This window comes from Brachyhypopomus gauderio, unplaced genomic scaffold, assembly GCF_052324685.1.
Source record: "Brachyhypopomus gauderio isolate BG-103 unplaced genomic scaffold, BGAUD_0.2 sc174, whole genome shotgun sequence".
Lineage (NCBI taxonomy): Eukaryota > Metazoa > Chordata > Actinopteri > Gymnotiformes > Hypopomidae > Brachyhypopomus > Brachyhypopomus gauderio.
Genome location: NW_027506995.1, coordinates 49,466 through 70,118, shown reverse-complemented (window position 1 = coordinate 70,118; position 20,653 = coordinate 49,466). Strand labels below are relative to the sequence as shown.

Sequence of the window (20,653 nt, the reverse complement as noted above, 5' to 3'; positions counted from 1 at the left end):
GTCATGTGCCAATACTATTTTCAGGTAGGGGGTGTGCTCAGCATGCGAGTGAATAAGGAAAGAGCGTTTGAGCATCTTTTGGGGGCTCGTCAATCTTTTCAAAAAGCTTCTGCTACCCCGTGTGAGGGTCGAACTCACGACCTTCAGATTATGAGACTGACGCGCTACCTACTGCGCTAACGAGGCTAGGAAAGAAGAAGCGAGGCTGAGGAAGAACTAACAAAGCTGGAGAAAAAATGTATCCGCCCCCAATTCACTCCTTGGAGCATGGCGGCAAGTGCACCTGCAGCAACTAATTACTGCCAACAACAGCTAACAAACAACAAGGTTAGCACAAGAAGCCTGGAATTAACCAGAATCTGAGGCCAACGTAATTAAACTCTAATCCTACCCTAACCAATCACAGGATGTTCCAAGAGTAGACAAACAACGCACACAAACAAAAAAAAAACAAAAATACCACCAAAATACAAGTACAAACGACACCTACCTCATGAAGGTATGAAGTGAAGCTTTCTCTGGAGTGCTTTTAGTAGATGCAAAGCAGTAATGTGTGCCAAGAAATTCAGAACTTGCATGTGGGAAAGAGAGAAATGCAAAATCTCAGTTGATCTAAGATGGATATTGCAGTTCGGTACAATGCACTGGAATACGAAGACAAAATGAATTGCCAATGTAGCTAAAGCCAATTTTGCAGCAAATGGTTCGCATGACTTAACTAGGAAGGCAGATGAATCAAACCTGTAGGTCACCAAGATTCTTTGAGTTTTTCCTATCATAAGTCCACAAACTGACGATGGTAAAAGAGGAGTGGCAACAGTGAGTCAATATCACCACAATGTGTTCTTTTTACCATCTCCTTGCAGGCACAATGATTCAGAGTACTTTAAAATCAAGGGGACAAGTGCACGTCACCTGACTCAGCATCACTGCGAGACACAGCACGTGTCCTCGTTAGTATAGTGGATAGTATCTCCGCCTGTCACGCGGAAGACCGGGGTTCGATTCCCCGACGGGGAGACCCTCTTTTAGCGCAAGGCGGAGCAACCAGTGACCGGCCATGAAAGAATGTGGCACTTTTTCTTTTACCTGAAACAAGACATCGCTATGTTGCATGAAGATCTTTGGATGAAGCACCTGTGAGTGCGAGCTCTCCCCACTGGTGGCATAAGGTCTCATCACAAATCACATTAGAGAGGCAAGTTAATCCTCTACGCTGCAAGAGACCCCACTGCATTTCCATGCCAACACATTGTAACGACGAAGCAGCCATTTGTAACTCAATTCCTGGGACTATTTCAGGATCAGTTAGGACTGCTAAAGTTTGGCAGCACAAAGTTGCAAATGGCATGAGAAGCATATTTAAAACTGGCTAGCAGGAAGAGAGCACACTCTCTCTTTCCACACGCCCAACAAGACACTCACGCTGCAAGCAGGAGTCGAACCTGCGCGGGGAAACCCCATTGGATTTCAAGTCCAACGCCTTAACCTCTCGGCCATCGCAGCTCGGCGGAGCGAGAGTAACATAGAGATCAATTCCTTGGACTTCCTCAAGCTCAATGATGAGTGCACAAGTGTCATTGCTTCTGAGTTGCAAATGGCTTGAGAAGAAAATTCAAATAAATGAATCTCCATAAGTCTACTCACTATTAACTTCAAGCTGGTACCAATTCCAGGTGATCAGGTATTCAAAAGCGTGTCATCAAAAGTGAATCAAAAAGAATCAAAAGTGAAAAGTGTCCGACGTGGTCCATTATTCTGTGTTGGCACCACGACACTGCAGTTTGATCTGGGAGCGAACATGCTCCAAAGAGGCAGCTTGATGTCTCAGTAGAGGTGTCAATACAGACGCCATCAAGGTATTGACTGAACGGTCAGTGGAGAGAATTGAATTGGATGCAACACAACTTGCTGTGTACACGCGAATTTACAAAAGAAAAAGCACAGCTTGAATCAACTAGGGATGACCTGTAAGAGTCATGTGCCAATACTATTTTCAGGTAGGGGGTGTGCTCAGCATGCGAGTGAATAAGGAAAGAGCGTTTGAGCATCTTTTGGGGGCTCGTCAATCTTTTCAAAAAGCTTCTGCTACCCCGTGTGAGGGTCGAACTCACGACCTTCAGATTATGAGACTGACGCGCTACCTACTGCGCTAACGAGGCTAGGAAAGAAGAAGCGAGGCTGAGGAAGAACTAACAAAGCTGGAGAAAAAATGTATCCGCCCCCAATTCACTCCTTGGAGCATGGCGGCAAGTGCACCTGCAGCAACTAATTACTGCCAACAACAGCTAACAAACAACAAGGTTAGCACAAGAAGCCTGGAATTAACCAGAATCTGAGGCCAACGTAATTAAACTCTAATCCTACCCTAACCAATCACAGGATGTTCCAAGAGTAGACAAACAACGCACACAAACAAAAAAAAAACAAAAATTACCACCAAAATACAAGTACAAACGACACCTACCTCATGAAGGTATGAAGTGAAGCTTTCTCTGGAGTGCTTTTAGTAGATGCAAAGCAGTAATGTGTGCCAAGAAATTCAGAACTTGCATGTGGGAAAGAGAGAAATGCAAAATCTCAGTTGATCTAAGATGGATATTGCAGTTCGGTACAATGCACTGGAATACGAAGACAAAATGAATTGCCAATGTAGCTAAAGCCAATTTTGCAGCAAATGGTTCGCATGACTTAACTAGGAAGGCAGATGAATCAAACCTGTAGGTCACCAAGATTCTTTGAGTTTTTCCTATCATAAGTCCACAAACTGACGATGGTAAAAGAGGAGTGGCAACAGTGAGTCAATATCACCACAATGTGTTCTTTTTACCATCTCCTTGCAGGCACAATGATTCAGAGTACTTTAAAATCAAGGGGACAAGTGCACGTCACCTGACTCAGCATCACTGCGAGACACAGCACGTGTCCTCGTTAGTATAGTGGATAGTATCTCCGCCTGTCACGCGGAAGACCGGGGTTCGATTCCCCGACGGGGAGACCCTCTTTTAGCGCAAGGCGGAGCAACCAGTGACCGGCCATGAAAGAATGTGGCACTTTTTCTTTTACCTGAAACAAGACATCGCTATGTTGCATGAAGATCTTTGGATGAAGCACCTGTGAGTGCAAGCTCTCCCCACTGGTGGCATAAGGTCTCATCACAAATCACATTAGAGAGGCAAGTTAATCCTCTACGCTGCAAGAGACCCCACTGCATTTCCATGCCAACACATTGTAACGACGAAGCAGCCATTTGTAACTCAATTCCTGGGACTATTTCAGGATCAGTTAGGACTGCTAAAGTTTGGCAGCACAAAGTTGCAAATGGCATGAGAAGCATATTTAAAACTGGCTAGCAGGAAGAGAGCACACTCTCTCTTTCCACACGCCCAACAAGACACTCACGCTGCAAGCAGGAGTCGAACCTGCGCGGGGAAACCCCATTGGATTTCAAGTCCAACGCCTTAACCTCTCGGCCATCGCAGCTCGGCGGAGCGAGAGTAACATAGAGATCAATTCCTTGGACTTCCTCAAGCTCAATGATGAGTGCACAAGTGTCATTGCTTCTGAGTTGCAAATGGCTTGAGAAGAAAATTCAAATAAATGAATCTCCATAAGTCTACTCACTATTAACTTCAAGCTGGTACCAATTCCAGGTGATCAGGTATTCAAAAGCGTGTCATCAAAAGTGAATCAAAAAGAATCAAAAGTGAAAAGTGTCCGACGTGGTCCATTATTCTGTGTTGGCACCACGACACTGCAGTTTGATCTGGGAGCGAACATGCTCCAAAGAGGCAGCTTGATGTCTCAGTAGAGGTGTCAATACAGACGCCATCAAGGTATTGACTGAACGGTCAGTGGAGAGAATTGAATTGGATGCAACACAACTTGCTGTGTACACGCGAATTTACAAAAGAAAAAGCACAGCTTGAATCAACTAGGGATGACCTGTAAGAGTCATGTGCCAATACTATTTTCAGGTAGGGGGTGTGCTCAGCATGCGAGTGAATAAGGAAAGAGCGTTTGAGCATCTTTTGGGGGCTCGTCAATCTTTTCAAAAAGCTTCTGCTACCCCGTGTGAGGGTCGAACTCACGACCTTCAGATTATGAGACTGACGCGCTACCTACTGCGCTAACGAGGCTAGGAAAGAAGAAGCGAGGCTGAGGAAGAACTAACAAAGCTGGAGAAAAAATGTATCCGCCCCCAATTCACTCCTTGGAGCATGGCGGCAAGTGCACCTGCAGCAACTAATTACTGCCAACAACAGCTAACAAACAACAAGGTTAGCACAAGAAGCCTGGAATTAACCAGAATCTGAGGCCAACGTAATTAAACTCTAATCCTACCCTAACCAATCACAGGATGTTCCAAGAGTAGACAAACAACGCACACAAACAAAAAAAAAACAAAAATACCACCAAAATACAAGTACAAACGACACCTACCTCATGAAGGTATGAAGTGAAGCTTTCTCTGGAGTGCTTTTAGTAGATGCAAAGCAGTAATGTGTGCCAAGAAATTCAGAACTTGCATGTGGGAAAGAGAGAAATGCAAAATCTCAGTTGATCTAAGATGGATATTGCAGTTCGGTACAATGCACTGGAATACGAAGACAAAATGAATTGCCAATGTAGCTAAAGCCAATTTTGCAGCAAATGGTTCGCATGACTTAACTAGGAAGGCAGATGAATCAAACCTGTAGGTCACCAAGATTCTTTGAGTTTTTCCTATCATAAGTCCACAAACTGACGATGGTAAAAGAGGAGTGGCAACAGTGAGTCAATATCACCACAATGTGTTCTTTTTACCATCTCCTTGCAGGCACAATGATTCAGAGTACTTTAAAATCAAGGGGACAAGTGCACGTCACCTGACTCAGCATCACTGCGAGACACAGCACGTGTCCTCGTTAGTATAGTGGATAGTATCTCCGCCTGTCACGCGGAAGACCGGGGTTCGATTCCCCGACGGGGAGACCCTCTTTTAGCGCAAGGCGGAGCAACCAGTGACCGGCCATGAAAGAATGTGGCACTTTTTCTTTTACCTGAAACAAGACATCGCTATGTTGCATGAAGATCTTTGGATGAAGCACCTGTGAGTGCAAGCTCTCCCCACTGGTGGCATAAGGTCTCATCACAAATCACATTAGAGAGGCAAGTTAATCCTCTACGCTGCAAGAGACCCCACTGCATTTCCATGCCAACACATTGTAACGACAAAGCAGCCATTTGTAACTCAATTCCTGGGACTATTTCAGGATCAGTTAGGACTGCTAAAGTTTGGCAGCACAAAGTTGCAAATGGCATGAGAAGCATATTTAAAACTGGCTAGCAGGAAGAGAGCACACTCTCTCTTTCCACACTCCCAACAAGACACTCACGCTGCAAGCAGGAGTCGAACCTGCGCGGGGAAACCCCATTGGATTTCAAGTCCAACGCCTTAACCTCTAGGCCATCGCAGTTCGGAGGAGCGAGAGTAACATAGAGATCAATTCCTTGGACTTCCTCAAGCTCAATGATGAGTGCACAAGTGTCATTGCTTCTGAGTTGCAAATGGCTTGAGTAGAAAATTCAAATAAATGAATCTCCATAAGTCTACTCACTATTAACTTCAAGCTGGTACCAATTCCAGGTGATCAGGTATTCAAAAGCGTGTCATCAAAAGTGAATCAAAAAGAATCAAAAGTGAAAAGTGTCCGACGTGGTCCATTATTCTGTGTTGGCACCACGACACTGCAATTTGATCTGGGAGCGAACATGCTCCAAAGAGGCAGCTTGATGTCTCAGTAGAGGTGTCAATACAGACGCCATCAAGGTATTGACTGAACGGTCAGTGGAGAGAATTGAATTGGATGCAACACAACTTGCTGTGTACACGCGAATTTACAAAAGAAAAAGCACAGCTTGAATCAACTAGGGATGACCTGTAAGAGTCATGTGCCAATACTATTTTCAGGTAGGGGGTGTGCTCAGCATGCGAGTGAATAAGGAAAGAGCGTTTGAGCATCTTTTGGGGGCCCGTCAATCTTTTCAAAAAGCTTTTGCTGCCCCGTGTGAGGGTCGAACTCACGACCTTCAGATTATGAGACTGACGCGCTACCTACTGCGCTAACGAGGCTAGGAAAGAAGAAGCGAGGCTGAGGAAGAACTAACAAAGCTGGAGAAAAAATGTATCCGCCCCCAATTCACTCCTTGGAGCATGGCGGCAAGTGCACCTGCAGCAACTAATTACTGCCAACAACAGCTAACAAACAACAAGCTTAGCACAAGAAGCCTGGAATTAACCAGAATCTGAGGCCAACGTAATTAAACTCTAATCCTACCCTAACCAATCACAGGATGTTCCAAGAGTAGACAAACAACGCACACAAACAAAAAAAAACAAAAATACCACCAAAATACAAGTACAAACGACAGCTACCTCATGAAGGTATGAAGTGAAGCTTTCTCTGGAGTGCTTTTAGTAGATGCAAAGCAGTAATGTGTGCCAAGAAATTCAGAACTTGCATGTGGGAAAGAGAGAAATGCAAAATCTCAGTTGATCTAAGATGGATATTGCAGTTCGGTACAATGCACTGGAATACGAAGACAAAATGAATTGCCAATGTAGCTAAAGCCAATTTTGCAGCAAATGGTTCGCATGACTTAACTAGGAAGGCAGATGAATCAAACCTGTAGGTCACCAAGATTCTTTGAGTTTTTCCTATCATAAGTCCACAAACTGACGATGGTAAAAGAGGAGTGGCAACAGTGAGTCAATATCACCACAATGTGTTCTTTTTACCACCTCCTTGCAGGCACAATGATTCAGAGTACTTTAAAATCAAGGGGACAAGTGCACGTCACCTGACTCAGCATCACTGCGAGACACAGCACGTGTCCTCGTTAGTATAGTGGATAGTATCTCCGCCTGTCACGCGGAAGACCGGGGTTTGATTCCCCGACGGGGAGACCCTCTTTTAGCGCAAGGCGGAGCAACCAGTGACCGGCCATGAAAGAATGTGGCACTTTTTCTTTTACCTGAAACAAGACATCGCTATGTTGCATGAAGATCTTTGGATGAAGCACCTGTGAGTGCGAGCTCTCCCCACTGGTGGCATAAGGTCTCATCACAAATCACATTAGAGAGGCAAGTTAATCCTCTACGCTGCAAGAGACCCCACTGCATTTCCATGCCAACACATTGTAACGACGAAGCAGCCATTTGTAACTCAATTCCTGGGACTATTTCAGGATCAGTTAGGACTGCTAAAGTTTGGCAGCACAAAGTTGCAAATGGCATGAGAAGCATATTTAAAACTGGCTAGCAGGAAGAGAGCACACTCTCTCTTTCCACACGCCCAACAAGACACTCACGCTGCAAGCAGGAGTCGAACCTGCGCGGGGAAACCCCATTGGATTTCAAGTCCAACGCCTTAACCTCTCGGCCATCGCAGCTCGGCGGAGCGAGAGTAACATAGAGATCAATTCCTTGGACTTCCTCAAGCTCAATGATGAGTGCACAAGTGTCATTGCTTCTGAGTTGCAAATGGCTTGAGAAGAAAATTCAAATAAATGAATCTCCATAAGTCTACTCACTATTAACTTTAAGCTGGTACCAATTCCAAGTGATCAGGTATTCAAAAGCGTGTCATCAAAAGTGAATCAAAAAGAATCAAAAGTGAAAAGTGTCCGACGTGGTCCATTATTCTGTGTTGGCACCACGACACTGCAGTTTGATCTGGGAGCAAACATGCTCCAAAGAGGCAGCTTGATGTCTCAGTAGAGGTGTCAATACAGACGCCATCAAGGTATTGACTGAACGGTCAGTGGAGAGAATTGAATTGGATGCAACACAACTTGCTGTGCACACGCGAATTTACAAAAGAAAAAGCACAGCTTGAATCAACTAGGGATGACCTGTAAGAGTCATGTGCCAATACTATTTTCAGGTAGGGGGTGTGCTCAGCATGCGAGTGAATAAGGAAAGAGCGTTTGAGCATCTTTTGGGGGCTCGTCAATCTTTTCAAAAAGCTTCTGCTGCCCCGTGTGAGGGTCGAACTCACGACCTTCAGATTATGAGACTGACGCGCTACCTACTGCGCTAACGAGGCTAGGAAAGAAGAAGCGAGGCTGAGGAAGAACTAACAAAGCTGGAGAAAAAATGTATCCGCCCCCAATTCACTCCTTGGAGCATGGCGGCAAGTGCACCTGCAGCAACTAATTACTGCCAACAACAGCTAACAAACAACAAGGTTAGCACAAGAAGCCTGGAATTAACCAGAATCTGAGGCCAACGTAATTAAACTCTAATCCTACCCTAACCAATCACAGGATGTTCCAAGAGTAGACAAACAACGCACACAAACAAAAAAAAAAACAAAAATACCACCAAAATACAAGTACAAACGACACCTACCTCATGAAGGTATGAAGTGAAGCTTTCTCTGGAGTGCTTTTAGTAGATGCAAAGCAGTAATGTGTGCCAAGAAATTCAGAACTTGCATGTGGGAAAGAGAGAAATGCAAAATCTCAGTTGATCTAAGATGGATATTGCAGTTCGGTACAATGCACTGGAATACAAAGACAAAATGAATTGCCAATGTAGCTAAAGCCAATTTTGCAGCAAATGGTTTGCATGACTTAACTAGGAAGGCAGATGAATCAAACCTGTAGGTCACCAAGATTCTTTGAGTTTTTCCTATCATAAGTCCACAAACTGACGATGGTAAAAGAGGAATGGCAACAGTGAGTCAATATCACCACAATGTGTTCTTTTTACCACCTCCTTGCAGGCACAATGATTCAGAGTACTTTAAAATCAAGGGGACAAGTGCACGTCACCTGACTCAGCATCACTGCAAGACACAGCACGTGTCCTCGTTAGTATAGTGGATAGTATCTCCGCCTGTCACGCGGAAGACCGGGGTTCGATTCCCAGACGGGGAGACCCTCTTTTAGCGCAAGGCGGAGCAACCAGTGACCAGCCATGAAAGAATGTGGCACTTTTTCTTTTACCTGAAACAAGACATCGCTATGTTGCATGAAGATCTTTGGATGAAGCACCTGTGAGTGCAAGCTCTCCCCACTGGTGGCATAAGGTCTCATCACAAATCACATTAGAGAGGCAAGTTAATCCTCTACGCTGCAAGAGACCCCACTGCATTTCCATGCCAACACATTGTAACGACAAAGCAGCCATTTGTAACTCAATTCCTGGGACTATTTCAGGATCAGTTAGGACTGCTAAAGTTTGGCAGCACAAAGTTGCAAATGGCATGAGAAGCATATTTAAAACTGGCTAGCAGGAAGAGAGCACACTCTCTCTTTCCACACTCCCAACAAGACACTCACGCTGCAAGCAGGAGTCGAACCTGCGCGGGGAAACCCCATTGGATTTCAAGTCCAACGCCTTAACCTCTAGGCCATCGCAGTTCGGAGGAGCGAGAGTAACATAGAGATCAATTCCTTGGACTTCCTCAAGCTCAATGATGAGTGCACAAGTGTCATTGCTTCTGAGTTGCAAATGGCTTGAGTAGAAAATTCAAATAAATGAATCTCCATAAGTCTACTCACTATTAACTTCAAGCTGGTACCAATTCCAGGTGATCAGGTATTCAAAAGCGTGTCATCAAAAGTGAATCAAAAAGAATCAAAAGTGAAAAGTGTCCGACGTGGTCCATTATTCTGTGTTGGCACCACGACACTGCAATTTGATCTGGGAGCGAACATGCTCCAGAGGCAGCTTGATGTCTCAGTAGAGGTGTCAATACAGACGCCATCAAGGTATTGACTGAACGGTCAGTGGAGAGAATTGAATTGGATGCAACACAACTTGCTGTGTACACGCGAATTTACAAAAGAAAAAGCACAGCTTGAATCAACTAGGGATGACCTGTAAGAGTCATGTGCCAATACTATTTTCAGGTAGGGGGTGTGCTCAGCATGCGAGTGAATAAGGAAAGAGCGTTTGAGCATCTTTTGGGGGCTCGTCAATCTTTTCAAAAAGCTTTTGCTGCCCCGTGTGAGGGTCGAACTCACGACCTTCAGATTATGAGACTGACGCGCTACCTACTGCGCTAACGAGGCTAGGAAAGAAGAAGCGAGGCTGAGGAAGAACTAACAAAGCTGGAGAAAAAATGTATCCGCCCCCAATTCACTCCTTGGAGCATGGCGGCAAGTGCACCTGCAGCAACTAATTACTGCCAACAACAGCTAACAAACAACAAGCTTAGCACAAGAAGCCTGGAATTAACCAGAATCTGAGGCCAACGTAATTAAACTCTAATCCTACCCTAACCAATCACAGGATGTTCCAAGAGTAGACAAACAACGCACACAAACAAAAAAAAAAACAAAAATACCACCAAAATACAAGTACAAACGACACCTACCTCATGAAGGTATGAAGTGAAGCTTTCTCTGGAGTGCTTTTAGTAGATGCAAAGCAGTAATGTGTGCCAAGAAATTCAGAACTTGCATGTGGGAAAGAGAGAAATGCAAAATCTCAGTTGATCTAAGATGGATATTGCAGTTCGGTACAATGCACTGGAATACGAAGACAAAATGAATTGCCAATGTAGCTAAAGCCAATTTTGCAGCAAATGGTTTGCATGACTTAACTAGGAAGGCAGATGAATCAAACTTGTAGGTCACCAAGATTCTTTGAGTTTTTCCTATCATAAGTCCACAAACTGACGATGGTAAAAGAGGAGTGGCAACAGTGAGTCAATATCACCACAATGTGTTCTTTTTACCACCTCCTTGCAGGCACAATGATTCAGAGTACTTTAAAATCAAGGGGACAAGTGCACGTCACCTGACTCAGCATCACTGCAAGACACAGCACGTGTCCTCGTTAGTATAGTGGATAGTATCTCCGCCTGTCACGCGGAAGACCGGGGTTCGATTCCCAGACGGGGAGACCCTCTTTTAGCGCAAGGCGGAGCAACCAGTGACCAGCCATGAAAGAATGTGGCACTTTTTCTTTTACCTGAAACAAGACATCGCTATGTTGCATGAAGATCTTTGGATGAAGCACCTGTGAGTGCAAGCTCTCCCCACTGGTGGCATAAGGTCTCATCACAAATCACATTAGAGAGGCAAGTTAATCCTCTACGCTGCAAGAGACCCCACTGCATTTCCATGCCAACACATTGTAACGACAAAGCAGCCATTTGTAACTCAATTCCTGGGACTATTTCAGGATCAGTTAGGACTGCTAAAGTTTGGCAGCACAAAGTTGCAAATGGCATGAGAAGCATATTTAAAACTGGCTAGCAGGAAGAGAGCACACTCTCTCTTTCCACACTCCCAACAAGACACTCACGCTGCAAGCAGGAGTCGAACCTGCGCGGGGAAACCCCATTGGATTTCAAGTCCAACGCCTTAACCTCTAGGCCATCGCAGTTCGGAGGAGCGAGAGTAACATAGAGATCAATTCCTTGGACTTCCTCAAGCTCAATGATGAGTGCACAAGTGTCATTGCTTCTGAGTTGCAAATGGCTTGAGTAGAAAATTCAAATAAATGAATCTCCATAAGTCTACTCACTATTAACTTCAAGCTGGTACCAATTCCAGGTGATCAGGTATTCAAAAGCGTGTCATCAAAAGTGAATCAAAAAGAATCAAAAGTGAAAAGTGTCCGACGTGGTCCATTATTCTGTGTTGGCACCACGACACTGCAATTTGATCTGGGAGCGAACATGCTCCAAAGAGGCAGCTTGATGTCTCAGTAGAGGTGTCAATACAGACGCCATCAAGGTATTGACTGAACGGTCAGTGGAGAGAATTGAATTGGATGCAACACAACTTGCTGTGTACACGCGAATTTACAAAAGAAAAAGCACAGCTTGAATCAACTAGGGATGACCTGTAAGAGTCATGTGCCAATACTATTTTCAGGTAGGGGGTGTGCTCAGCATGCGAGTGAATAAGGAAAGAGCGTTTGAGCATCTTTTGGGGGCCCGTCAATCTTTTCAAAAAGCTTTTGCTGCCCCGTGTGAGGGTCGAACTCACGACCTTCAGATTATGAGACTGACGCGCTACCTACTGCGCTAACGAGGCTAGGAAAGAAGAAGCGAGGCTGAGGAAGAACTAACAAAGCTGGAGAAAAAATGTATCCGCCCCCAATTCACTCCTTGGAGCATGGCGGCAAGTGCACCTGCAGCAACTAATTACTGCCAACAACAGCTAACAAACAACAAGCTTAGCACAAGAAGCCTGGAATTAACCAGAATCTGAGGCCAACGTAATTAAACTCTAATCCTACCCTAACCAATCACAGGATGTTCCAAGAGTAGACAAACAACGCACACAAACAAAAAAAAACAAAAATACCACCAAAATACAAGTACAAACGACAGCTACCTCATGAAGGTATGAAGTGAAGCTTTCTCTGGAGTGCTTTTAGTAGATGCAAAGCAGTAATGTGTGCCAAGAAATTCAGAACTTGCATGTGGGAAAGAGAGAAATGCAAAATCTCAGTTGATCTAAGATGGATATTGCAGTTCGGTACAATGCACTGGAATACGAAGACAAAATGAATTGCCAATGTAGCTAAAGCCAATTTTGCAGCAAATGGTTCGCATGACTTAACTAGGAAGGCAGATGAATCAAACCTGTAGGTCACCAAGATTCTTTGAGTTTTTCCTATCATAAGTCCACAAACTGACGATGGTAAAAGAGGAGTGGCAACAGTGAGTCAATATCACCACAATGTGTTCTTTTTACCACCTCCTTGCAGGCACAATGATTCAGAGTACTTTAAAATCAAGGGGACAAGTGCACGTCACCTGACTCAGCATCACTGCGAGACACAGCACGTGTCCTCGTTAGTATAGTGGATAGTATCTCCGCCTGTCACGCGGAAGACCGGGGTTTGATTCCCCGACGGGGAGACCCTCTTTTAGCGCAAGGCGGAGCAACCAGTGACCGGCCATGAAAGAATGTGGCACTTTTTCTTTTACCTGAAACAAGACATCGCTATGTTGCATGAAGATCTTTGGATGAAGCACCTGTGAGTGCAAGCTCTCCCCACTGGTGGCATAAGGTCTCATCACAAATCACATTAGAGAGGCAAGTTAATCCTCTACGCTGCAAGAGACCCCACTGCATTTCCATGCCAACACATTGTAACGACAAAGCAGCCATTTGTAACTCAATTCCTGGGACTATTTCAGGATCAGTTAGGACTGCTAAAGTTTGGCAGCACAAAGTTGCAAATGGCATGAGAAGCATATTTAAAACTGGCTAGCAGGAAGAGAGCACACTCTCTCTTTCCACACTCCCAACAAGACACTCACGCTGCAAGCAGGAGTCGAACCTGCGCGGGGAAACCCCATTGGATTTCAAGTCCAACGCCTTAACCTCTAGGCCATCGCAGTTCGGAGGAGCGAGAGTAACATAGAGATCAATTCCTTGGACTTCCTCAAGCTCAATGATGAGTGCACAAGTGTCATTGCTTCTGAGTTGCAAATGGCTTGAGTAGAAAATTCAAATAAATGAATCTCCATAAGTCTACTCACTATTAACTTCAAGCTGGTACCAATTCCAGGTGATCAGGTATTCAAAAGCGTGTCATCAAAAGTGAATCAAAAAGAATCAAAAGTGAAAAGTGTCCGACGTGGTCCATTATTCTGTGTTGGCACCACGACACTGCAATTTGATCTGGGAGCGAACATGCTCCAAAGAGGCAGCTTGATGTCTCAGTAGAGGTGTCAATACAGACGCCATCAAGGTATTGACTGAACGGTCAGTGGAGAGAATTGAATTGGATGCAACACAACTTGCTGTGTACACGCGAATTTACAAAAGAAAAAGCACAGCTTGAATCAACTAGGGATGACCTGTAAGAGTCATGTGCCAATACTATTTTCAGGTAGGGGGTGTGCTCAGCATGCGAGTGAATAAGGAAAGAGCGTTTGAGCATCTTTTGGGGGCTCGTCAATCTTTTCAAAAAGCTTCTGCTGCCCCGTGTGAGGGTCGAACTCACGACCTTCAGATTATGAGACTGACGCGCTACCTACTGCGCTAACGAGGCTAGGAAAGAAGAAGCGAGGCTGAGGAAGAACTAACAAAGCTGGAGAAAAAATGTATCCGCCCCCAATTCACTCCTTGGAGCATGGCGGCAAGTGCACCTGCAGCAACTAATTACTGCCAACAACAGCTAACAAACAACAAGGTTAGCACAAGAAGCCTGGAATTAACCAGAATCTGAGGCCAACGTAATTAAACTCTAATCCTACCCTAACCAATCACAGGATGTTCCAAGAGTAGACAAACAACGCACACAAACAAAAAAAAACAAAAATACCACCAAAATACAAGTACAAACGACAGCTACCTCATGAAGGTATGAAGTGAAGCTTTCTCTGGAGTGCTTTTAGTAGATGCAAAGCAGTAATGTGTGCCAAGAAATTCAGAACTTGCATGTGGGAAAGAGAGAAATGCAAAATCTCAGTTGATCTAAGATGGATATTGCAGTTCGGTACAATGCACTGGAATACGAAGACAAAATGAATTGCCAATGTAGCTAAAGCCAATTTTGCAGCAAATGGTTCGCATGACTTAACTAGGAAGGCAGATGAATCAAACCTGTAGGTCACCAAGATTCTTTGAGTTTTTCCTATCATAAGTCCACAAACTGACGATGGTAAAAGAGGAGTGGCAACAGTGAGTCAATATCACCACAATGTGTTCTTTTTACCACCTCCTTGCAGGCACAATGATTCAGAGTACTTTAAAATCAAGGGGACAAGTGCACGTCACCTGACTCAGCATCACTGCGAGACACAGCACGTGTCCTCGTTAGTATAGTGGATAGTATCTCCGCCTGTCACGCGGAAGACCGGGGTTCGATTCCCCGACGGGGAGACCCTCTTTTAGCGCAAGGCGGAGCAACCAGTGACCGGCCATGAAAGAATGTGGCACTTTTTCTTTTACCTGAAACAAGACATCGCTATGTTGCATGAAGATCTTTGGATGAAGCACCTGTGAGTGCGAGCTCTCCCCACTGGTGGCATAAGGTCTCATCACAAATCACATTAGAGAGGCAAGTTAATCCTCTACGCTGCAAGAGACCCCACTGCATTTCCATGCCAACACATTGTAACGACGAAGCAGCCATTTGTAACTCAATTCCTGGGACTATTTCAGGATCAGTTAGGACTGCTAAAGTTTGGCAGCACAAAGTTGCAAATGGCATGAGAAGCATATTTAAAACTGGCTAGCAGGAAGAGAGCACACTCTCTCTTTCCACACGCCCAACAAGACACTCACGCTGCAAGCAGGAGTCGAACCTGCGCGGGGAAACCCCATTGGATTTCAAGTCCAACGCCTTAACCTCTCGGCCATCGCAGCTCGGCGGAGCGAGAGTAACATAGAGATCAATTCCTTGGACTTCCTCAAGCTCAATGATGAGTGCACAAGTGTCATTGCTTCTGAGTTGCAAATGGCTTGAGAAGAAAATTCAAATAAATGAATCTCCATAAGTCTACTCACTATTAACTTCAAGCTGGTACCAATTCCAGGTGATCAGGTATTCAAAAGCGTGTCATCAAAAGTGAATCAAAAAGAATCAAAAGTGAAAAGTGTCCGACGTGGTCCATTATTCTGTGTTGGCACCACGACACTGCAGTTTGATCTGGGAGCGAACATGCTCCAAAGAGGCAGCTTGATGTCTCAGTAGAGGTGTCAATACAGACGCCATCAAGGTATTGACTGAACGGTCAGTGGAGAGAATTGAATTGGATGCAACACAACTTGCTGTGTACACGCGAATTTACAAAAGAAAAAGCACAGCTTGAATCAACTAGGGATGACCTGTAAGAGTCATGTGCCAATACTATTTTCAGGTAGGGGGTGTGCTCAGCATGCGAGTGAATAAGGAAAGAGCGTTTGAGCATCTTTTGGGGGCTCGTCAATCTTTTCAAAAAGCTTCTGCTGCCCCGTGTGAGGGTCGAACTCACGACCTTCAGATTATGAGACTGACGCGCTACCTACTGCGCTAACGAGGCTAGGAAAGAAGAAGCGAGGCTGAGGAAGAACTAACAAAGCTGGAGAAAAAATGTATCCGCCCCCAATTCACTCCTTGGAGCATGGCGGCAAGTGCACCTGCAGCAACTAATTACTGCCAACAACAGCTAACAAACAACAAGGTTAGCACAAGAAGCCTGGAATTAACCAGAATCTGAGGCCAACGTAATTAAACTCTAATCCTACCCTAACCAATCACAGGATGTTCCAAGAGTAGACAAACAACGCACACAAACAAAAAAAAACAAAAATACCACCAAAATACAAGTACAAACGACAGCTACCTCATGAAGGTATGAAGTGAAGCTTTCTCTGGAGTGCTTTTAGTAGATGCAAAGCAGTAATGTGTGCCAAGAAATTCAGAACTTGCATGTGGGAAAGAGAGAAATGCAAAATCTCAGTTGATCTAAGATGGATATTGCAGTTCGGTACAATGCACTGGAATACGAAGACAAAATGAATTGCCAATGTAGCTAAAGCCAATTTTGCAGCAAATGGTTCGCATGACTTAACTAGGAAGGCAGATGAATCAAACCTGTAGGTCACCAAGATTCTTTGAGTTTTTCCTATCATAAGTCCACAAACTGACGATGGTAAAAGAGGAGTGGCAACAGTGAGTCAATATCACCACAATGTGTTCTTTTTACCACCTCCTTGCAGGCACAATGATTCAGAGTACTTTAAAATCAAGGGGACAAGTGCACGTCACCTGACTCAGCATCACTGCGAGACACAGCACGTGTCCTCGTTAGTATAGTGGATAGTATCTCCGCCTGTCACGCGGAAGACCGGGGTTCGATTCCCCGACGGGGAGACCCTCTTTTAGCGCAAGGCGGAGCAACCAGTGACCGGCCATGAAAGAATGTGGCACTTTTTCTTTTACCTGAAACAAGACATCGCTATGTTGCATGAAGATCTTTGGATGAAGCACCTGTGAGTGCGAGCTCTCCCCACTGGTGGCATAAGGTCTCATCACAAATCACATTAGAGAGGCAAGTTAATCCTCTACGCTGCAAGAGACCCCACTGCATTTCCATGCCAACACATTGTAACGACGAAGCAGCCATTTGTAACTCAATTCCTGGGACTATTTCAGGATCAGTTAGGACTGCTAAAGTTTGGCAGCACAAAGTTGCAAATGGCATGAGAAGCATATTTAAAACTGGCTAGCAGGAAGAGAGCACACTCTCTCTTTCCACACGCCCAACAAGACACTCACGCTGCAAGCAGGAGTCGAACCTGCGCGGGGAAACCCCATTGGATTTCAAGTCCAACGCCTTAACCTCTCGGCCATCGCAGCTCGGCGGAGCGAGAGTAACATAGAGATCAATTCCTTGGACTTCCTCAAGCTCAATGATGAGTGCACAAGTGTCATTGCTTCTGAGTTGCAAATGGCTTGAGAAGAAAATTCAAATAAATGAATCTCCATAAGTCTACTCACTATTAACTTCAAGCTGGTACCAATTCCAGGTGATCAGGTATTCAAAAGCGTGTCATCAAAAGTGAATCAAAAAGAATCAAAAGTGAAAAGTGTCCGACGTGGTCCATTATTCTGTGTTGGCACCACGACACTGCAGTTTGATCTGGGAGCGAACATGCTCCAAAGAGGCAGCTTGATGTCTCAGTAGAGGTGTCAATACAGACGCCATCAAGGTATTGACTGAACGGTCAGTGGAGAGAATTGAATTGGATGCAACACAACTTGCTGTGTACACGCGAATTTACAAAAGAAAAAGCACAGCTTGAATCAACTAGGGATGACCTGTAAGAGTCATGTGCCAATACTATTTTCAGGTAGGGGGTGTGCTCAGCATGCGAGTGAATAAGGAAAGAGCGTTTGAGCATCTTTTGGGGGCTCGTCAATCTTTTCAAAAAGCTTCTGCTGCCCCGTGTGAGGGTCGAACTCACGACCTTCAGATTATGAGACTGACGCGCTACCTACTGCGCTAACGAGGCTAGGAAAGAAGAAGCGAGGCTGAGGAAGAACTAACAAAGCTGGAGAAAAAATGTATCCGCCCCCAATTCACTCCTTGGAGCATGGCGGCAAGTGCACCTGCAGCAACTAATTACTGCCAACAACAGCTAACAAACAACAAGGTTAGCACAAGAAGCCTGGAATTAACCAGAATCTGAGGCCAACGTAATTAAACTCTAATCCTACCCTAACCAATCACAGGATGTTCCAAGAGTAGACAAACAACGCACACAAACAAAAAAAAAACAAAAATACCACCAAAATACAAGTACAAACGACACCTACCTCATGAAGGTATGAAGTGAAGCTTTCTCTGGAGTGCTTTTAGTAGATGCAAAGCAGTAATGTGTGCCAAGAAATTCAGAAATTGCATGTGGGAAAGAGAGAAATGCAAAATCTCAGTTGATCTAAGATGGATATTGCAGTTCGGTACAATGCACTGGAATACAAAGACAAAATGAATTGCCAATGTAGCTAAAGCCAATTTTGCAGCAAATGGTTTGCATGACTTAACTAGGAAGGCAGATGAATCAAACCTGTAGGTCACCAAGATTCTTTGAGTTTTTCCTATCATAAGTCCACAAACTGACGATGGGAAAAGAGGAGTGGCAACAGTGAGTCAATATCACCACAATGTGTTCTTTTTACCACCTCCTTGCAGGCACAATGATTCAGAGTACTTTAAAATCAAGGGGACAAGTGCACGTCACCTGACTCAGCATCACTGCGAGACACAGCACGTGTCCTCGTTAGTATAGTGGATAGTATCTCCGCCTGTCACGCGGAAGACCGGGGTTCGATTCCCCGACGGGGAGACCCTCTTTTAGCGCAAGGCGGAGCAACCAGTGACCGGCCATGAAAGAATGTGGCACTTTTTCTTTTACCTGAAACAAGACATCGCTATGTTGCATGAAGATCTTTGGATGAAGCACCTGTGAGTGCGAGCTCTCCCCACTGGTGGCATAAGGTCTCATCACAAATCACATTAGAGAGGCAAGTTAATCCTCTACGCTGCAAGAGACCCCACTGCATTTCCATGCCAACACATTGTAACGACGAAGCAGCCATTTGTAACTCAATTCCTGGGACTATTTCAGGATCAGTTAGGACTGCTAAAGTTTGGCAGCACAAAGTTGCAAATGGCATGAGAAGCATATTTAAAACTGGCTAGCAGGAAGAGAGCACACTCTCTCTTTCCACACGCCCAACAAGACACTCACGCTGCAAGCAGGAGTCGAACCTGCGCGGGGAAACCCCATTGGATTTCAAGTCCAACGCCTTAACCTCTCGGCCATCGCAGCTCGGCGGAGCGAGAGTAACATAGAGATCAATTCCTTGGACTTCCTCAAGCTCAATGATGAGTGCACAAGTGTCATTGCTTCTGAGTTGCAAATGGCTTGAGAAGAAAATTCAAATAAATGAATCTCCATAAGTCTACTCACTATTAACTTCAAGCTGGTACCAATTCCAGGTGATCAGGTATTCAAAAGCGTGTCATCAAAAGTGAATCAAAAAGAATCAAAAGTGAAAAGTGTCCGACGTGGTCCATTATTCTGTGTTGGCACCACGACACTGCAGTTTGATCTGGGAGCGAACATGCTCCAAAGAGGCAGCTTGATGTCTCAGTAGAGGTGTCAATACAGACGCCATCAAGGTATTGACTGAACGGTCAGTGGAGAGAATTGAATTGGATGCAACACAACTTGCTGTGTACACGCGAATTTACAAAAGAAAAAGCACAGCTTGAATCAACTAGGGATGACCTGTAAGAGTCATGTGCCAATACTATTTTCAGGTAGGGGGTGTGCTCAGCATGCGAGTGAATAAGGAAAGAGCGTTTGAGCATCTTTTGGGGGCTCGTCAATCTTTTCAAAAAGCTTCTGCTACCCCGTGTGAGGGTCGAACTCACGACCTTCAGATTATGAGACTGACGCGCTACCTACTGCGCTAACGAGGCTAGGAAAGAAGAAGCGAGGCTGAGGAAGAACTAACAAAGCTGGAGAAAAAATGTATCCGCCCCCAATTCACTCCTTGGAGCATGGCGGCAAGTGCACCTGCAGCAACTAATTACTGCCAACAACAGCTAACAAACAACAAGGTTAGCACAAGAAGCCTGGAATTAACCAGAATCTGAGGCCAACGTAATTAAACTCTAATCCTACCCTAACCAATCACAGGATGTTCCAAGAGTAGACAAACAACGCACACAAACAAAAAAAAAAACAAAAATACCACCAAAATACAAGTACAAACGACAGCTACCTCATGAAGGTATGAAGTGAAGCTTTCTCTGGAGTGCTTTTAGTAGATGCAAAGCAGTAATGTGTGCCAAGAAATTCAGAACTTGCATGTGGGAAAGAGAGAAATGCAAAATCTCAGTTGATCTAAGATGGATATTGCAGTTCGGTACAATGCACTGGAATACGAAGACAAAATGAATTGCCAATGTAGCTAAAGCCAATTTTGCAGCAAATGGTTTGCATGACTTAACTAGGAAGGCAGATGAATCAAACTTGTAGGTCACCAAGATTCTTTGAGTTTTTCCTATCATAAGTCCACAAACTGACGATGGTAAAAGAGGAGTGGCAACAGTGAGTCAATATCACCACAATGTGTTCTTTTTACCACCTCCTTGCAGGCACAATGATTCAGAGTACTTTAAAATCA

At 44.7% G+C, this 20,653-nt stretch overlaps 29 non-coding genes across 29 annotated transcripts; 8 read left to right on the top strand and 21 right to left on the bottom strand.

Moving 5' to 3' along the window:
- Positions 1 to 113: 113 nt before the first annotated feature.
- Positions 114 to 186, bottom strand: trnam-cau (transfer RNA methionine (anticodon CAU)). Its single transcript has one exon. It is a non-coding gene; the product is annotated as a tRNA-Met (tRNA).
- A 762-nt stretch (positions 187 to 948) lies between these two features.
- trnad-guc (transfer RNA aspartic acid (anticodon GUC)) lies at positions 949 to 1,020 on the top strand. The gene has a single exon. It is a non-coding gene; the product is annotated as a tRNA-Asp (tRNA).
- A 404-nt stretch (positions 1,021 to 1,424) lies between these two features.
- Positions 1,425 to 1,506, bottom strand: trnas-uga (transfer RNA serine (anticodon UGA)). Its single transcript has one exon. It is a non-coding gene; the product is annotated as a tRNA-Ser (tRNA).
- A 583-nt stretch (positions 1,507 to 2,089) lies between these two features.
- On the bottom strand, positions 2,090 to 2,162 carry trnam-cau (transfer RNA methionine (anticodon CAU)). The gene has a single exon. It is a non-coding gene; the product is annotated as a tRNA-Met (tRNA).
- A 763-nt stretch (positions 2,163 to 2,925) lies between these two features.
- Positions 2,926 to 2,997, top strand: trnad-guc (transfer RNA aspartic acid (anticodon GUC)). The gene has a single exon. It is a non-coding gene; the product is annotated as a tRNA-Asp (tRNA).
- A 404-nt stretch (positions 2,998 to 3,401) lies between these two features.
- On the bottom strand, positions 3,402 to 3,483 carry trnas-uga (transfer RNA serine (anticodon UGA)). The gene has a single exon. It is a non-coding gene; the product is annotated as a tRNA-Ser (tRNA).
- Positions 3,484 to 4,066: 583 nt separating this feature from the next.
- trnam-cau (transfer RNA methionine (anticodon CAU)) lies at positions 4,067 to 4,139 on the bottom strand. The gene has a single exon. It is a non-coding gene; the product is annotated as a tRNA-Met (tRNA).
- A 762-nt stretch (positions 4,140 to 4,901) lies between these two features.
- On the top strand, positions 4,902 to 4,973 carry trnad-guc (transfer RNA aspartic acid (anticodon GUC)). Its single transcript has one exon. It is a non-coding gene; the product is annotated as a tRNA-Asp (tRNA).
- A 404-nt stretch (positions 4,974 to 5,377) lies between these two features.
- trnas-uga (transfer RNA serine (anticodon UGA)) lies at positions 5,378 to 5,459 on the bottom strand. Its single transcript has one exon. It is a non-coding gene; the product is annotated as a tRNA-Ser (tRNA).
- Positions 5,460 to 6,042: 583 nt separating this feature from the next.
- trnam-cau (transfer RNA methionine (anticodon CAU)) lies at positions 6,043 to 6,115 on the bottom strand. The gene has a single exon. It is a non-coding gene; the product is annotated as a tRNA-Met (tRNA).
- A 761-nt stretch (positions 6,116 to 6,876) lies between these two features.
- trnad-guc (transfer RNA aspartic acid (anticodon GUC)) lies at positions 6,877 to 6,948 on the top strand. The gene has a single exon. It is a non-coding gene; the product is annotated as a tRNA-Asp (tRNA).
- A 404-nt stretch (positions 6,949 to 7,352) lies between these two features.
- On the bottom strand, positions 7,353 to 7,434 carry trnas-uga (transfer RNA serine (anticodon UGA)). The gene has a single exon. It is a non-coding gene; the product is annotated as a tRNA-Ser (tRNA).
- A 583-nt stretch (positions 7,435 to 8,017) lies between these two features.
- trnam-cau (transfer RNA methionine (anticodon CAU)) lies at positions 8,018 to 8,090 on the bottom strand. Its single transcript has one exon. It is a non-coding gene; the product is annotated as a tRNA-Met (tRNA).
- Positions 8,091 to 9,329: 1,239 nt separating this feature from the next.
- On the bottom strand, positions 9,330 to 9,411 carry trnas-uga (transfer RNA serine (anticodon UGA)). The gene has a single exon. It is a non-coding gene; the product is annotated as a tRNA-Ser (tRNA).
- A 581-nt stretch (positions 9,412 to 9,992) lies between these two features.
- On the bottom strand, positions 9,993 to 10,065 carry trnam-cau (transfer RNA methionine (anticodon CAU)). The gene has a single exon. It is a non-coding gene; the product is annotated as a tRNA-Met (tRNA).
- Positions 10,066 to 11,304: 1,239 nt separating this feature from the next.
- Positions 11,305 to 11,386, bottom strand: trnas-uga (transfer RNA serine (anticodon UGA)). Its single transcript has one exon. It is a non-coding gene; the product is annotated as a tRNA-Ser (tRNA).
- A 583-nt stretch (positions 11,387 to 11,969) lies between these two features.
- trnam-cau (transfer RNA methionine (anticodon CAU)) lies at positions 11,970 to 12,042 on the bottom strand. The gene has a single exon. It is a non-coding gene; the product is annotated as a tRNA-Met (tRNA).
- A 761-nt stretch (positions 12,043 to 12,803) lies between these two features.
- Positions 12,804 to 12,875, top strand: trnad-guc (transfer RNA aspartic acid (anticodon GUC)). The gene has a single exon. It is a non-coding gene; the product is annotated as a tRNA-Asp (tRNA).
- A 404-nt stretch (positions 12,876 to 13,279) lies between these two features.
- Positions 13,280 to 13,361, bottom strand: trnas-uga (transfer RNA serine (anticodon UGA)). Its single transcript has one exon. It is a non-coding gene; the product is annotated as a tRNA-Ser (tRNA).
- Positions 13,362 to 13,944: 583 nt separating this feature from the next.
- Positions 13,945 to 14,017, bottom strand: trnam-cau (transfer RNA methionine (anticodon CAU)). The gene has a single exon. It is a non-coding gene; the product is annotated as a tRNA-Met (tRNA).
- Positions 14,018 to 14,778: 761 nt separating this feature from the next.
- Positions 14,779 to 14,850, top strand: trnad-guc (transfer RNA aspartic acid (anticodon GUC)). The gene has a single exon. It is a non-coding gene; the product is annotated as a tRNA-Asp (tRNA).
- A 404-nt stretch (positions 14,851 to 15,254) lies between these two features.
- trnas-uga (transfer RNA serine (anticodon UGA)) lies at positions 15,255 to 15,336 on the bottom strand. The gene has a single exon. It is a non-coding gene; the product is annotated as a tRNA-Ser (tRNA).
- A 583-nt stretch (positions 15,337 to 15,919) lies between these two features.
- trnam-cau (transfer RNA methionine (anticodon CAU)) lies at positions 15,920 to 15,992 on the bottom strand. Its single transcript has one exon. It is a non-coding gene; the product is annotated as a tRNA-Met (tRNA).
- Positions 15,993 to 16,753: 761 nt separating this feature from the next.
- trnad-guc (transfer RNA aspartic acid (anticodon GUC)) lies at positions 16,754 to 16,825 on the top strand. The gene has a single exon. It is a non-coding gene; the product is annotated as a tRNA-Asp (tRNA).
- A 404-nt stretch (positions 16,826 to 17,229) lies between these two features.
- Positions 17,230 to 17,311, bottom strand: trnas-uga (transfer RNA serine (anticodon UGA)). The gene has a single exon. It is a non-coding gene; the product is annotated as a tRNA-Ser (tRNA).
- A 583-nt stretch (positions 17,312 to 17,894) lies between these two features.
- trnam-cau (transfer RNA methionine (anticodon CAU)) lies at positions 17,895 to 17,967 on the bottom strand. Its single transcript has one exon. It is a non-coding gene; the product is annotated as a tRNA-Met (tRNA).
- A 762-nt stretch (positions 17,968 to 18,729) lies between these two features.
- Positions 18,730 to 18,801, top strand: trnad-guc (transfer RNA aspartic acid (anticodon GUC)). Its single transcript has one exon. It is a non-coding gene; the product is annotated as a tRNA-Asp (tRNA).
- A 404-nt stretch (positions 18,802 to 19,205) lies between these two features.
- On the bottom strand, positions 19,206 to 19,287 carry trnas-uga (transfer RNA serine (anticodon UGA)). Its single transcript has one exon. It is a non-coding gene; the product is annotated as a tRNA-Ser (tRNA).
- Positions 19,288 to 19,870: 583 nt separating this feature from the next.
- Positions 19,871 to 19,943, bottom strand: trnam-cau (transfer RNA methionine (anticodon CAU)). Its single transcript has one exon. It is a non-coding gene; the product is annotated as a tRNA-Met (tRNA).
- Between the last annotated feature and the right edge of the window lie 710 nt (positions 19,944 to 20,653).